Here is a 14,328-nt window from a genome sequence, read left to right on the forward strand (position 1 = left end):
CATGAGAAGCTATGCTCAAAAAGGAACCTGGCCACCTTAAGATTTATTTTTATTTATTAGGTATATTTACCTACGAAGAAATTGTAACCTAGGATGATTTTTCTCTTATATCTATCTTTGTCTGGACTGAGGAACCCCTACTTAAAATGCTGCATCTGTTTTATACTTGAAAGTACTTCAAATCTTCCTTGCAAGTTTTCTGGGGCCAGGTCAGTTCATCAATCCTCACCATAGCGATTTCAGAGACTCTCGAGGCCTTAGTTTAAGTAATTAGTATTTCTAACTTTGACAAAAACTGTCTAGCACAGCACTTAGCTCTGTCAATTCATGACAAATAGTTTAATACCATAGTCACATCCCACAGCTGTTACATCTAGAATTTAGAGGTTTATCAAAGTGGCAGCTGTCACAATTTGAATATATTCTCTTAAGAGTGTTACCAAAAGAAAAAGTTGATGCTCAACCTCATGGTGTACTTTTATTGTTAAAGTAGATAGGCCTGAACTTTGATGTTTTGTGATACAGATGCTGTTATTAAAATATTAATCTCCTTGAAAGAATTGGTCTCTAAGACATTTGTATCAGTTTAATTAGAACCAATACAAGCAATCCCTATTCAGTACTTTCTACTTTATTTCCATCTTGAACTTTTCCATAAAAACCTTCCTTACTTTGACATCTTTCCATCCTTAATATGGGATCAATTCTGAATGGCCTTCCTCACACACCTTAGACCCACCCCCCCTTGTTTTTTCTGCCCAATTTCTTCTGACTAAACTCAGATAATTTGAAATTCTGCAGGAGTCCCCCAAGAGATTTTCTACATGCTCGGTTTTCTTAATTCCAGGCATTTTCATAGGGGAAATGAAATTTAACAACCAATAGCTCAAGTGTAGTGTTGAACACTGTGCCTGGCATACCATATGCACTTAATAAGTGCTTATTGAATGATTATTTGAAGATGCATTAAGTGCCTATTGTGCAGCAGGCTGTTGTGCTAGGAATACAAAGACAAAAATGAAACCATTTTTGCCCTCAAACTACTTGTATTCTCTAGAGGAAGATAGTATATCACACACATGCACAGATATACATGCACACATAAAACATACATATATACACATATTTTAGTTGAACTTTGAAACAAACTAGGGATGTAAGAGGGAGATATATAGGAGGGATGTAGGAATTTCCAAACATAGGGAATAATGTCTGCAGAAGCATAGAAATGATGATAAGAGTGTCAAGTGTGAGGAATAGAAATCACAGTGCAGTTGGACCCTTAAAGCATGCATTAAAGAGTAATGCATAATAATTTTGAAAAGGTAGATTGGAACCAGAATGGAAAGGCTCTAAGTGCCAAAAAGAGGCTTTAGTATTTTAGATCCTGGGATAATGGAGAACTATGGAATTTATGGAGGAGGGAAGTAGCATCATCATTTAAAACATTACTTTGGCAGCCTTGGAAAGGAGAGATTGGAAAGAGGAAATATTTGAAGCAGGGAGGCCAACTCCTAAGTTATTGCAATATCTAAAGGAGAGGTATTGGGGTCCTGAGTTGTAATGGAGTTGTGTGAGTTAATGAAGTGGATAAAAGACCTTGTGCTGGAGAATTGTGGAAAAGACTTGGCAATTAATTGGATGTGGGGGTTGAGAGAGATTGAGGAATGGACGTTGACTACATGACTGAAAGATTAAGAACTTTGTTTCTTATACAGTAAAAGCTGAAGAGTTTTAAAAAAATGCATTATGACTACATTAATAAGAGTTGACATTTCTTTAGTGACTTAAGTTTTGTACAATACTTTTGCCTGTATTATCTTGTTTGAGCCTCATAACAACCCTTTAAGGTAGATGCTTTAGCTATGATTATCCTCCTTTTATAGGTAAGAAAACTGAACCTCAGAAATATTAAATGACTTGCACATGGTCACACAGCTCATTAGCACCAGAAATCTAATTTGAACCAAGGTCCTGTATAATCTCCATATGGCATTGACTTCCACTATAGTATATTCCATTTCTAGAGTACTTCAGGATTTAAATAATACTGGCTGTGACCTAAGTGGTACATATTTGATGAGTGGAAAATACTGAGACAGAAGGAAGGAAGGAAGGAAGGAAGGAAGGAAGGAAGGAAGGAAGGAAGGAAGGAAGGAAGGGACAGAGGGAGGGAGGGGGGAGGGAAGGAAGGGACAGAGGGAGGGAGGGGGGAGGGAAGGAGGGAGGGAAGGAGGAAAGAAGGAAGGAAGGAAGGAGATGCAGGATTCATCCAAATTTAAACAACTAGTTAGTGTCAAAGCAAGACTGTTACTTGTCTGCTGTATTATTCCAGTGTTCTTTCCAGATGTATGCATTATTAATATTTTTTTGTTTTTGTGAATATAACACCAGCACCCAGGAGGACTGCTAGCAAAGGTTCTTTGATCTGCTTTTCTAAGGAAAGCAACTTTAAGGGGTTTACAAGCTCAATTTAATCAAACATACGTATACCATTCACTTAGTTTGGGGGAAAAAGTCAACACTCTGAACTTCTGAGCAAATATAAACAGAAATTACAAACAGAGAACCCAACAGAGCAAATAACACAAATCAACAGACAGGCTTCTGATGTCTGACCAAAGCTATACATACATAGTTACCAGAGAGAGAAGCACCAAAGCCAGGGGATTCCTTAACTGCTACCCAGAGTCTCCATAGCAATGCTCTTCCAATGAGTGAGCCCCAAACAAAATGCTAACCTCAGAGTATATAGACACTTCTTCAGGATCAGAGTGCTTCACACCTCTCAAGGGTTTCACAGCTCTTGAGGGTTTCACACCTCTTGTGACCTAGCAAAAGTTTGTGGGCCTTCCTTCAAACAAAGGCAAGACTCAATCAAAGGCACTGGATTGCCCCAGTGCTGAGCACTCCAAAACAAAAGGCAACAAAAGTCCAACTTGCCCTTACAAGAATATCATCTCTTTTTCTTTTTTAAAAAAATTTCTTTTTAGTTTTCAACATTCATTTCCACAAGATTTTAAGTTACAAATTTTCTCCCAGTTTCAAACCTCCCGAAGATGGCATGTATTCTGATTGCCCCTTTCCCAAGTCTGCCCTCCCTTCTATCACCCCACTCCCTCACTCCCTTGTCCACATTCCTCTTACTTTCTTGTATGGCAAGATAGATTTCTCTACCTTATTGCCTGTATATCTTATTTCACAGTTGTATGTAAAAACAATTTTTTTTTTACTATTTGTTTTTAAAACTTGGAGCTCCAAATTCTCTGCCTTCTTTCTTCCCCACACTCTTTGAGAAGGCAAGCAATTCAATATGCATTATTCATGTATTGTTATGCAAAACACTTCCATAATAGTCATGTTGTGAAAGACTAACTGTATTTTCCCTCCATCCTATCCTGTCCCCCTTTTATTCAATTTTCTCCTTTGACCCTGTCCTTGTTCAAGTGTTTGCTTCTGACTACCTCTTCCCCCAATCTGCACTACCTTCTGTCATCCACCCCTCTTATCCCCTTTCCCCCACCTTCCTGTAGGGTAAGATACCCAATTGAGTGTGTATGTTATTCCCTTCTTAAGAGAAATCCAACGAGAGCAAGATTCACTCATTCCCTTTCACCTGCCCCATCTTCCCTTTCATTATAACAGCTTTTTCTTGCCACATTTATGTAAGATAATTTACCCCATTCTATCTTTCCCTTTCTACCTCTTCCAATATAATCCTCTCTCACCCCTTAATTTTAATTTTTTAGATTTCATCCCTTCATACTCAACTCACATTGTGCCCTCTGTCTATATACATGTATATTCTCTTCAACTACCCTAATACTGAGAAAGGGCTCATGAGTTACAATTATCATCTTTCCATGCAGGAATGTAAACAAAACAGTTCAGCATTACTAAGTCCCTTATGATTTCTCTTTCTTGTTTACCTTTTCATGCTTCTCTTGATTCTTGTGTTTGAAAGTCAAGTTTTCTCTTCAGCTCTGGTTTTTTCATCAAGAATGCTTGAAAGTCCTCTATTTCATTGAAAATCCATATTTTGTCCTAAATTATTATACTCGGTTTATCTGGGTAGGTGATTCTTGGTTTTAATCCTAGCTCCATTGACCTCCAGAATATCATATTCCAAGCCCTTTGATCTCTTAATGTAGAAGCTGCTGGATCGTGTGGTATCCTGATTGTGTTTCCACAATACTTGAATTGTTTCTTTCTGGCTATTTGCAATATTTTCTCCTTGACCTTGGAACTCTGGAATTTGGCTACAATATTCCGGGGAGTTTTCTTTTTGGGATCATCTTCAAGAGGCAATTGGTGGATTCTTTCAATTTCTATTTTACCCTCTGGTTCTGGAATATCAAGGTAGTTTTCCTTGATAATTTCCTGAAAGATGATGTCTAGGCTCTTTTTTTGATCATGGCTTTCAGGTAGTCCAATAATTTTTAAACTATCTCTTCTGGATCTATTCTCCAGGTCCATGGTTTTTCCAGTGAGATATTTCACAGTTTCTTCCATTTTTTCATTCTGTTTTATGTTATCTTGGTTTCTCATGAAGTCACTAGCTTCCACTTGCTCCAATCTAATTTTTAAGATAGTATTTTCTTCAGTGGTCTTTTGGACCTCCTTTTCCATTTGGCTAATTCTGCCTTTTAAGGCATTCTTCTCCTCATTGGCTTTTTGGAACTCTTTTGCCATTTGGGTTAGTCTATTTTTTAAGGTTTTATTTTCTTCAGTATTTTTTGGGTGTCCTTTAGCAAGTCATTGACTTGTTCTTCATGATTATCTTGCATCATTCTCATTTATCTTCCCAATTTTTCCTGTACTTCTCTTACTTGATTTTCCAAATCCTTTTTGAGGTCTTCCATGGTCTGAGACCAATTCATATTTTTCTTGGAGGCTTTTGATGTAGGCTCTTTGACTTTGTTGACTTCTTTTGGCCGTATGTTTTGATCTTCTCTGTCACCAAAGAAAGATTCCATAGTCTGAGTCCTTTTACACTTCCAGCTCATTTTCCCAGCCAGTTACTTGACTTTGTCAGGTATGACTGCTTTGGTACTTTGTCAGGGTATGACTGCTTTCAGAGTAGAAAGTGCCATGTCCCAAACTTCAGGGGTTTTGTGCTGCTGTTTTCATAGCTACTTCTATTCTGAGGTGGTATGATACTCCTCTCCTGGCCTGGCTCTGGTCTGTGAGTACAAGCAATCCTTTCTGCTGTGTAGCTACCAGGAGGACTCCCTCTCCATAGCCACAACAAGCTCTGCCACACCAGTATTTCTACTCCCCCAAGGACTGCCAATCATGACTGCAACCCAGATCCAAACAGGGCAAACAGGGCAAAGCAAGAGAACCCTGCCTCAGCACCATCAATGAGATCCCTGCACTCCCTCTCTGATCAACTGCTTGATTCCCCCAACCATCTGTGGGTGTGGAGCTCTGGAAGCAGCCACTGGGGCTGCTGTAGCCACCTCTACCACTCCAGGGATGGGGATGGACTCCACACCTCCATCAGCCAAGTACAACAGTTTTCCCACTAACCTGCTAAGTTGTCTTTGGCTTTTGTGGGTTGGGAAGTCTGGAAACTGCTGAAGTTGCCAGTGATTCCATGCCCTGAAGCCTGCTCCACCTGGTCTACTCCAGCCTGGTCTGTTCTGGCTTGGCCCACACTGGATTGTGCTCCACTCCCAGTATGGTGCAATAAACCCTTCCCAGTGACCATCCAGGCCATCTTGGGCCTGTCATTTTATGGGTTCTGTAGTTCTAGAATTTGTTTAGAGTAATTTTTTTTACAGGTGTTTGGAGGGATTGGGGGGAGAGCTCAAGCAAGTCCCTGTTTTTATGTCGCCATCTTAGCTCCTCCCACAGGACATCATCTCCTTCCTCCCCTCTTACCTTTGTGTCCCCAGTACCAAACATATTACCTGTACTGTGCCAATTAACAAATGTTTGTTGATGTAAATTCATTTTGGACAGTCTTTTTTATCCTACTTCAACCTAGATTTTCTCGTATGTAAAATGAATGGGTTGGACTACATGATTTCCAAGCCCCTGCTAAGGTTTAACTTATTTAGAGAAATCAGAGACTGAGATAGTCCAGAGGTGTTAGAGAAGTCATAATGGAAGAGGTAGAACTCTAGCTGGATTTCAAAAATTAAGAATTATTTAGATCATTAGAGAGGAAGGGGAGGAGAAACCAGGTAGGGTAAATGACAAGAGAAAAGGTAAGGAAGTGAAAAAAAAAGATTTTGGTATTTTCAGGGGCTAGTGTGGTTCCATAAACCTTCTGTGCCTCTGTTACCTTTGTTTTTGTACCAAGAAGCTCCACAAATTGGCTGCCTAGAAGACTACTTGGTCTCTTAAGTCTACTACTTTTCCTATGTTGTTCCCATCACCCAATTTATTTTGTAGCATATGACACAGGGTTTGTTGTTTTTTTCTTTTTTGTTTCCCTTTATCCCTTGTCCTCCTTAAAAAGGGTATATGTTTCATCTTTTAGGTCTTTCGAGTGTTTTACTAACACACCCAGGGGATTAAAAAAATAGAAAATGTTTTATCTGTTAATTCTGGTCCTACATATGGTGTATCTGAAAGGTAGGCTTTAATCTTTCCTTCCCCTATCTTTCTATCTCCTTCTCTACCAGGCAGTTGTACCACTCCTAACTAGATAAAGTTCTAGGTTTCACCAGATATAGAGTCTGTAAGGGCTGTTAGCCTTCATCTAACAACACCTCTAGATGTGGGAACCCATGGACTTGTTACAGGCATTTCTTCCCTGTTGTGCACCGACTCCCAGCATTTCTGTGTTGCATCCCAAATCCATTGCATTCCAACAGGTATTCATTAAACACTTATGAACTGATCTAATTGCTGTCAAGCACAACATTCTGTCTCTCAGTTTCCTTGCTTTTATGAACTCTGCCAGGAACACATTCTTTCTCCCTTTCATCCTTGTAGAATCCATAATTTCCTTCAAGGCTCATCTTAAGTGCTACCTCAGACAGAATTCTACCTGATTAAACCTCTTGTTGCTAGTGACATCCATTTGGAAATCACTTTGTATGTATTTTGTACTTATTTGTCTTTATGTATCCCCTTTAGCCAATAGTGTAGTTTCCATGAGGAAAAGGACTCATTTTATTTTTAATTTTTTTGTCTTTGAATCCCTGGTTCTTAATACATTTTAGTAAATGCTTGTTGAATTGGATGAATGATGATACACAGAACAAGTGAAAAAAAAACAACGGTTCTGGCTTCAAATGAGCTTTAAGATTGGAGTCTGCCTCTCTGAATGTAACCATATATTCTTGTTGTAGCTGCCCTTTGTGGTGAGATTGTCTTATCTACTTAACCACCTTAGGATGAGATCTACCTTCTGTAGGCTATGTGGCCAAGTATCAGAAGTAATGCTTTCATAATTTCTGAGTCTGGCATCCGGTGCTGTTTCTAGCACAGGGTTTTGTTCTGGATTGATTTTTTTTCGTCCTTGATCCTGTATTCCATAGTAGACTTCTTCTAGTTCCTAACTGATTAGCGGAGTTGAGATGACATGACCTTGGTACCAATGCACAGCGGAAACCTGTCCTTGATCTAACAGCATGTTCCAGCCAACATTCACTTTTCTCAGATTTCTGAGTCATGGTTCAGGGCCACCTTCCCAGGGGAGTGCTTTACCAGAATGCAGGATCCTAATGAGAGAACATACCTTAGACATACAGCAAATGATTCCAAAAATTCTTCCCACCAGTAAAGAATAGGGTCTGTAACCACAGGCAGGAAAGAAATTGTCTCTGCTGAAGTACGGTATGCATGTAGAGTTATTTGAAGAAAATTATATAAAATTAAAATTTAAACAAAATTAAATTAAACATTTAAATAAAGATAATCATTTGGAAAGAATTAATTGATCGTAAAATATTCGCATTTGTGGATTCAAGTAAAGTACTGTAGTACATTTGTACTCAAGCTCTCTTTTTTAGACTTTAGCCTATTATCAGACAGTAAATTTGTCTATTAAATAATTAAAAGGCTTTCCTGCCAAATGGAATATAGGTATACTACATTCCCTAGGCTTTACTAATTTCATTGTCTACATAAGACTATTTCATTTATGTAAATAGAACTGATTTCAGCTGGTTGTATTTGTTAGTCAGAGCCTATTTAAGTAACAGAGGCACAATGCAAAACCAATTTCTTCTAAGTTTTTGTTCCAAAGAATGGTTGTGCCTTTTAAAATAATTTCTCACTGAATGTTTTGACCCTTTCAGATGTTTGTTTTCTAGTACTTAATGATATGTTAAGAGTATTACCCCTCTCCTTCACTCAGCTCTGAATGTAAGTTCCTTGAGCCCAGGACCTACTTCTGTTTTGTCCTTATAATAGCCAATGTCTAGAATGCTCATGCTCATGCCATGCTCAAAATTTATTTATTAGATTGCATTGTAAGTAAATGTGCCTATTACACAAGATCACCTACATACATTTTTTTCAGTTAGCGATTCCTAAAGTAACATTTCATACCAAGTGGTTACAGATGGATTTTGCAAATGTTTTAAGAAATAATACAAAGGATGTAAGATGGCTTTCATACTATAAGAGGTAGAATGGCCTTTTTTTTACTTATCTACAATTCTTTGCTCTGAAATATTATTTAGAAGGAGTAACATATCACTTTGTAGACCCAAACCTGCTTTTATAAAGTGCAGATTTGTTTCATAGATTAAACCCATATCTGCACCTTATGTAGTAATACCAAAAGTAGAACGCATTGAGGAAATAATAGCAATATACTGAAAAAAGGATTGTAAGTCCAGATTTATACTTCCAAATTTTTATTTCTTCAATGTTAGTGACAATGGCATTTCTAGTGCTTGGGGTTTTCAAATCATTTAAGGTGAAAATTCATGATAAAATAGAATCTTGTCATTATTTGTTATACCATTCTCTTATTTTTCTTCTCTAAATGAAAAATTTAGGAAAGCACTATAACCATAGAAGAGGGGAGTCAAATGTGTGGGATTACTGAGCCATTCTTTAAATTATGATCATCATTTTTTTTCATCACTTTGTTTCACTAGACTCCAAGGAGGTTTTTTTTTTCTTCCATATTTGTCCAACCTAGCTCTCTACTGAAAGGACTACTATTATTCTCAAAGAAATGGCTTTTTTTCCTTTAGTATTTGTGATCTTGTCTTATTTTCCTAAATTGGTGGCTCTTTTCTATGCTTGCAGGCCTAAAGCCCCAGCAATCAAACAACTAATTCTTGGCTTCAAAAAGTAGCAGTAGAGAATCTCATGACTGGAACCAATGAGTAGACTAGATTAAATTTATACATCAGATCAGTGGTCTTGTAGAGCCTTCTTTGCAGAAGCAGCTCTCTCAGTAGGAATGTGAACTTCAGAAAAATGAGTTAACAAAGAAACCTTCAGATAATTAGGCTTTCCTTGCTGTGTTTAAAATAAGGGTGTGTGTGGTTCTGAGTTAAAAGGTGGGCTGTTTGGAGATTTGAAATCAAAGAGCTGTGCTTTTGGTGGAAACCTTTAAACAACACTAGCTTTTCCCTCATAAGAAAGAAAGCTAAAAGAGATCAGGACTCAATTGAACTTATCAGAAAAATCCATTGGTGACCAATGAGGCAGAAGAAATGTGCTCAGATAACCAGGTGGAAGGCCCTGTCATATAGATCAGACAATCCTATTTAGCACCCACCGATTCACATTGGAATTATTTCCTACATTTATACATGGCAATATTTGCCAGCTCTAGAGAACAATGAGGAAGTAGGAAACAGTAAGTTGAATATCTAGTTTTAGATAATTTCTCCTAGTACACAGATGCTTAAGTAATTGCCTATTCGTAGCCAATCAGTAAACATTTATTTGTTCAGTCATTTTGGTAGTGTCTGACTCTTCATGACCCTAATTGTGGTTTTCTTGGCAAAGATACTGGAGTGGTTTACCATTTCCTTCTCCAGCTCCTTTTATAGATGAGGAAATTGAGGTAAACAGGGTTAAATGACTTGCCCGGGGTCACACGGCTAGTAAGTGTCTGAGGCCAGATTTGAACTCATGAAGATGAGTCTTCTGACTCTAAGCCCAGCACTCTATCCTCTGCACCACCTAGCTGTCCCAAACAATTATTAAATGTCTACTATGTGTCAGGCACTATGCTAAATACTGGGGATACAAAGAAAGGCAGAAGATAGATCCTGCTTTCAAGGAATTTACAGTTTAATGGTAATCATAAATCTAGGGCTATAAAGGACATTTGACATCATCTAGTCCAGTTTTATGGATAAGGAAACCTAAGAATATGAAGTGACTTGCCCAGGGTCACAAAGGTAGCATGGATCTGCTGTTCATTTCTGCTGCTCCAGTATTTGACCTTAATAAACAATCCTACTGTGTTCTTGAGTTCTCATAGGAATAAAAGAAATAAGAAAAGAACCAGATTAAGATCCTCATTTTTCTAGAGTTTACTGTGAGGATATAGAGCCATGAAAGAGTGCTTAATGGGACTATTCCATCTAGAGACTATTAACAGTAATCAGGATCTGGCTTAGGAAGCTGCAGGAAACAGGTTCCAGAGCTTTCTGTTCACATTATTGAAAGCCACATGGACAAAAGAGCTCAGCTAAACTTCTAGTGTGAAACTTTTCTTTCTTTTTTTCTCTCTTCTTTTTTCTTTTGAGGCAATAGGGGTAAAGTGACTTGCCCAAGGTCACACAGGTAGTAAGTGTCTGAGGCAAGATTTACACTCAGGTCTTCCTAACTCCAATACTCTGTCCACTAAGTCATCTAGTTGGCATTATTTCAGAAAGTATTTGAAGACTGGCATAGTGAGAATTTATTTTAAAAAAGGGCTCAATATTTTATAAAACTGTAATTATTGGTGAATAATACATTGGGGTTTTCTGAGATGAATACTTCTTATTGGAAAGGGTCAAGCTTTCCTTCCTGAGCCACATGGATTAGTAGGAATAGTACTGGACTTAGAGTCTGGAGACCTAGATTTGAATCTGGTATCAGAGTAGTTGTGTGATTATCTGTAAACCATTTTAACTCATTTAAACAGTTTTTTCATCTGTAATATGGGGATGATGATAGCATCTTGAGTAACTACCTCCTGGGGTTGTTATAAAGAAAACACTTTACAAGGTTGGAAGCAAACATGACTAACTATTGCTTCAGTAGTTCTTCTTTCTTCCTACTTTTTAAATGTGGTTGTCCTGCCAAGCTCTGTCTTAGTTCTCCTACCTTTATCTTTGGAGATCTCATATAATTCTATTGCTTCAGTGACCAATTCTATAACCATAACTCTCAAATAGATGGTTTCATCACAGCCCCCTCTCTATGCCATTGGTCTCACATTCCCATTTATTTCCTAGTCACCTCAAATATTACAAGTACAAAATGTAATTTATCATCTTATACAACATATCATATATATATATATATATGTATCATATATAACATCTCATACATCCTATACAACATACTTTCCTCTTAATTCCCTTATTTTTCTTTATAGCATCCCCATTTTCCCTGTCACCCAAACTTGTCTTTTCCTCTTCACTTATCTTTAGTTCCTCATCCCTGATATCTGCTCATATAAAAGTTTTTTTTTCTATTGTACCTCTCCTATGTGTCCTTAATCTCCTTTCTACTCCCCGCGTTGCCACCTTAGTTCAGACACTCTTCACTTTTCATTTGGACTACTCAAATAGCCTCCTGACCAGTCTCTCTGATTCTAGCCTCTTCTCTCTGTAATATATCCTTCACACCACTGCCAAAGCAAACTTTCTAATGCTTAAGTCTAGTAACATTACTTTCCTGCTCAAAAGCTTCCAGTGGCTCCCCATTGCCCACCAATGATAATACCAATAGCTGAGCTGGGTTTTCAAAGCCTTACAATCTAACATCGTCTTGCCTTCTTAATCATATTTCATACTATTCTACTTTAGGTGAATTAATCTGTAGTCACACTCAATTGCTCACTGTGCCCTTATCTTCTCTTGCCCTTTCTAGCGTCTCAACATTTGTACCCACATTCCTCATGTCTGCATTGAACTATTCTTATATATCTTTTCCTTTTAAAAATCTTTCACTTTAAAGTCCTGTTCAGGTGTCATTTCCTCCATGAATCAGCTAATCACACTTAGTTTAAACTCTCTTATGAATGTAATCATAGTCTAATTTATAATTATTAGTTCACATGTCTCATACCCTCTACTAGGTGTAAAGAATTTTGAGAAAAAGGAATGTGTCACTTTTCATTTTGTGCCTACAGTGTCTAGCATGGTACTTTGCATGTAGTAGACTAATTGTTTTTTCTTGAATTAAAATCATATACCTCTTCATAAGAAATACATACAATTTATTTAGGTAGAATACTATAACATAAAGAAATATGTGAAGGGTGGGAGTCAGTCAGAAAGTTAAGTTCTGAAAGGTATTTTTTGATTTAACATTTATAAAATCAACTACAATTCACAAAGACTACTGAATAGTAGGGTAGGTCAAGAAGTAATGTCTACTGTTTAGTTTCGTCTTAGTATTCCTAATCAATAATCAGAAAAAACTGAAGAACTTTAACATTTCATTCTGAACTTCCTTCCCCATCCTCCAACTTGTTTGTCATGTAAAACATAGAACCTAGCACATGCCAAGAGCAGTTCAAGAAAATACCACCTTGTAGGATACCTTTTACTTGATTGTTACATCTAGAACTGGTCCTGGGCAAAATTATGAAGTATATAAAGTTTGTCTTAAGTCCCAGATAGCTGTATACATTTCGTACTTCCTGCCATTTGTGTGCCCTGCAGTGGCCTAGTTCTCTGTCTCCTATCCAAACTTGTTCTATAGAAATAATGTCATATCAGTCATATGTAACTAAATACGAACTTGTCAGTGCATTACCTCTCTTGGGGAGAATTTCAAAGAGTTAGCCATCATGTAGTCACCTAGTGTTGTCAACTAAAGTATCAGTTGTCTAGCCTAACACATACATGGCAAGAATGCTGTCTATAGTATTCCTTCTAAGTATTTATCAAATCTTGAGAACATGAAGATTTGAAGAAGGGTTCTACTAATTCATGGAAAAGAACTGGATTTGGAGTCAAGAAAACCTAACTTCAAATCCTAGCTTGAGTGCTTATTACAACTTCATGAAAGTCTCTGAACTTCTTCAGACCTCATTTTCCTCATTTGAAAAATGAGCAGAACCAAGGGAACATTGTATTCAACAACAGCAATATTGTTTTAAGAACAACCTTGAGCAATCGAATCATTTTGACTACTATAAATACCCAAATTAACCACGAAAGACCTATGAAGAAAGATGCTCTCTGCATTCAAAGAAAGAACTGACAAATAAAATCATGTATAATATAGTTTTTACATGAATGTGTAATATATATATACATGTGTATATATGTATATATAAGTATAAACATATATACATATATACATACAAATTTGTATACATACATAAACATGCATTTATGTATATACTTATGTACATATGTACATATAGGTATACATACACACATGTGTATATATATGTACATATATATATACATATATGTATACATATTTATGTCTAATGTAGCAATCTCCAGGGCAGGGAGAAAGGGAAAAAAGAATTATGTGATGACTTTACTATACACTTAAAAGGAGAAGCAAGTTCTATGTAATGTATTTGCAGTTTCATGTGCAATCCTTTTTTTCCTATTCTACTTTGTTGTGGAAATGCTTATTTTATTTCTTAAGTTCAGAATTTAAAAAAAAATATATAGCAGGGTTAGACTCCCTCTAAGAGCCTTTCTAGCTCTAAATCTATGGTATGCCTGAATTGCTTTTCAATAGCTTTAATTTTTAATTTTTTTGTTATGGCAAGTGTAAATCTGCTTTTCTGCAATTCTACCATTTGCTCATAATTCTGTCTTTTGTGGTCAAGCACAACAAGTCTAGTCTTTTCATATGATTGCTCCTCACATATCTTTTGTCAACTTCATTGCACTCTATGAATTCTCTTTCTCAGGCTAAACATGCTTGGTTCCTTCAATTGATTCTCTTTCTGGCATGACCTTGAGGCTACCTACCATATTAATGAACTTCCTCTGCACGTAATCTAGCTTAGCAGTGAATCAATCCTATGATGTGGCATCCAGAACTGAACACAATACTCCAGACATGCTTTGACCATGGTGAAGTATAGGATGACTATTGCCTCCTTTTTACCTAGTCACTGATTTTCTAAGGAAGCCAGAGCCTACATCAACTTTTTGGTTGCCATATAGTCAAAAGACATTGAACTTAGTCATAGGAAAATGGGGA

This window comes from Trichosurus vulpecula, chromosome 5, assembly GCF_011100635.1.
Source record: "Trichosurus vulpecula isolate mTriVul1 chromosome 5, mTriVul1.pri, whole genome shotgun sequence".
Classification (NCBI taxonomy): domain Eukaryota; kingdom Metazoa; phylum Chordata; class Mammalia; order Diprotodontia; family Phalangeridae; genus Trichosurus; species Trichosurus vulpecula.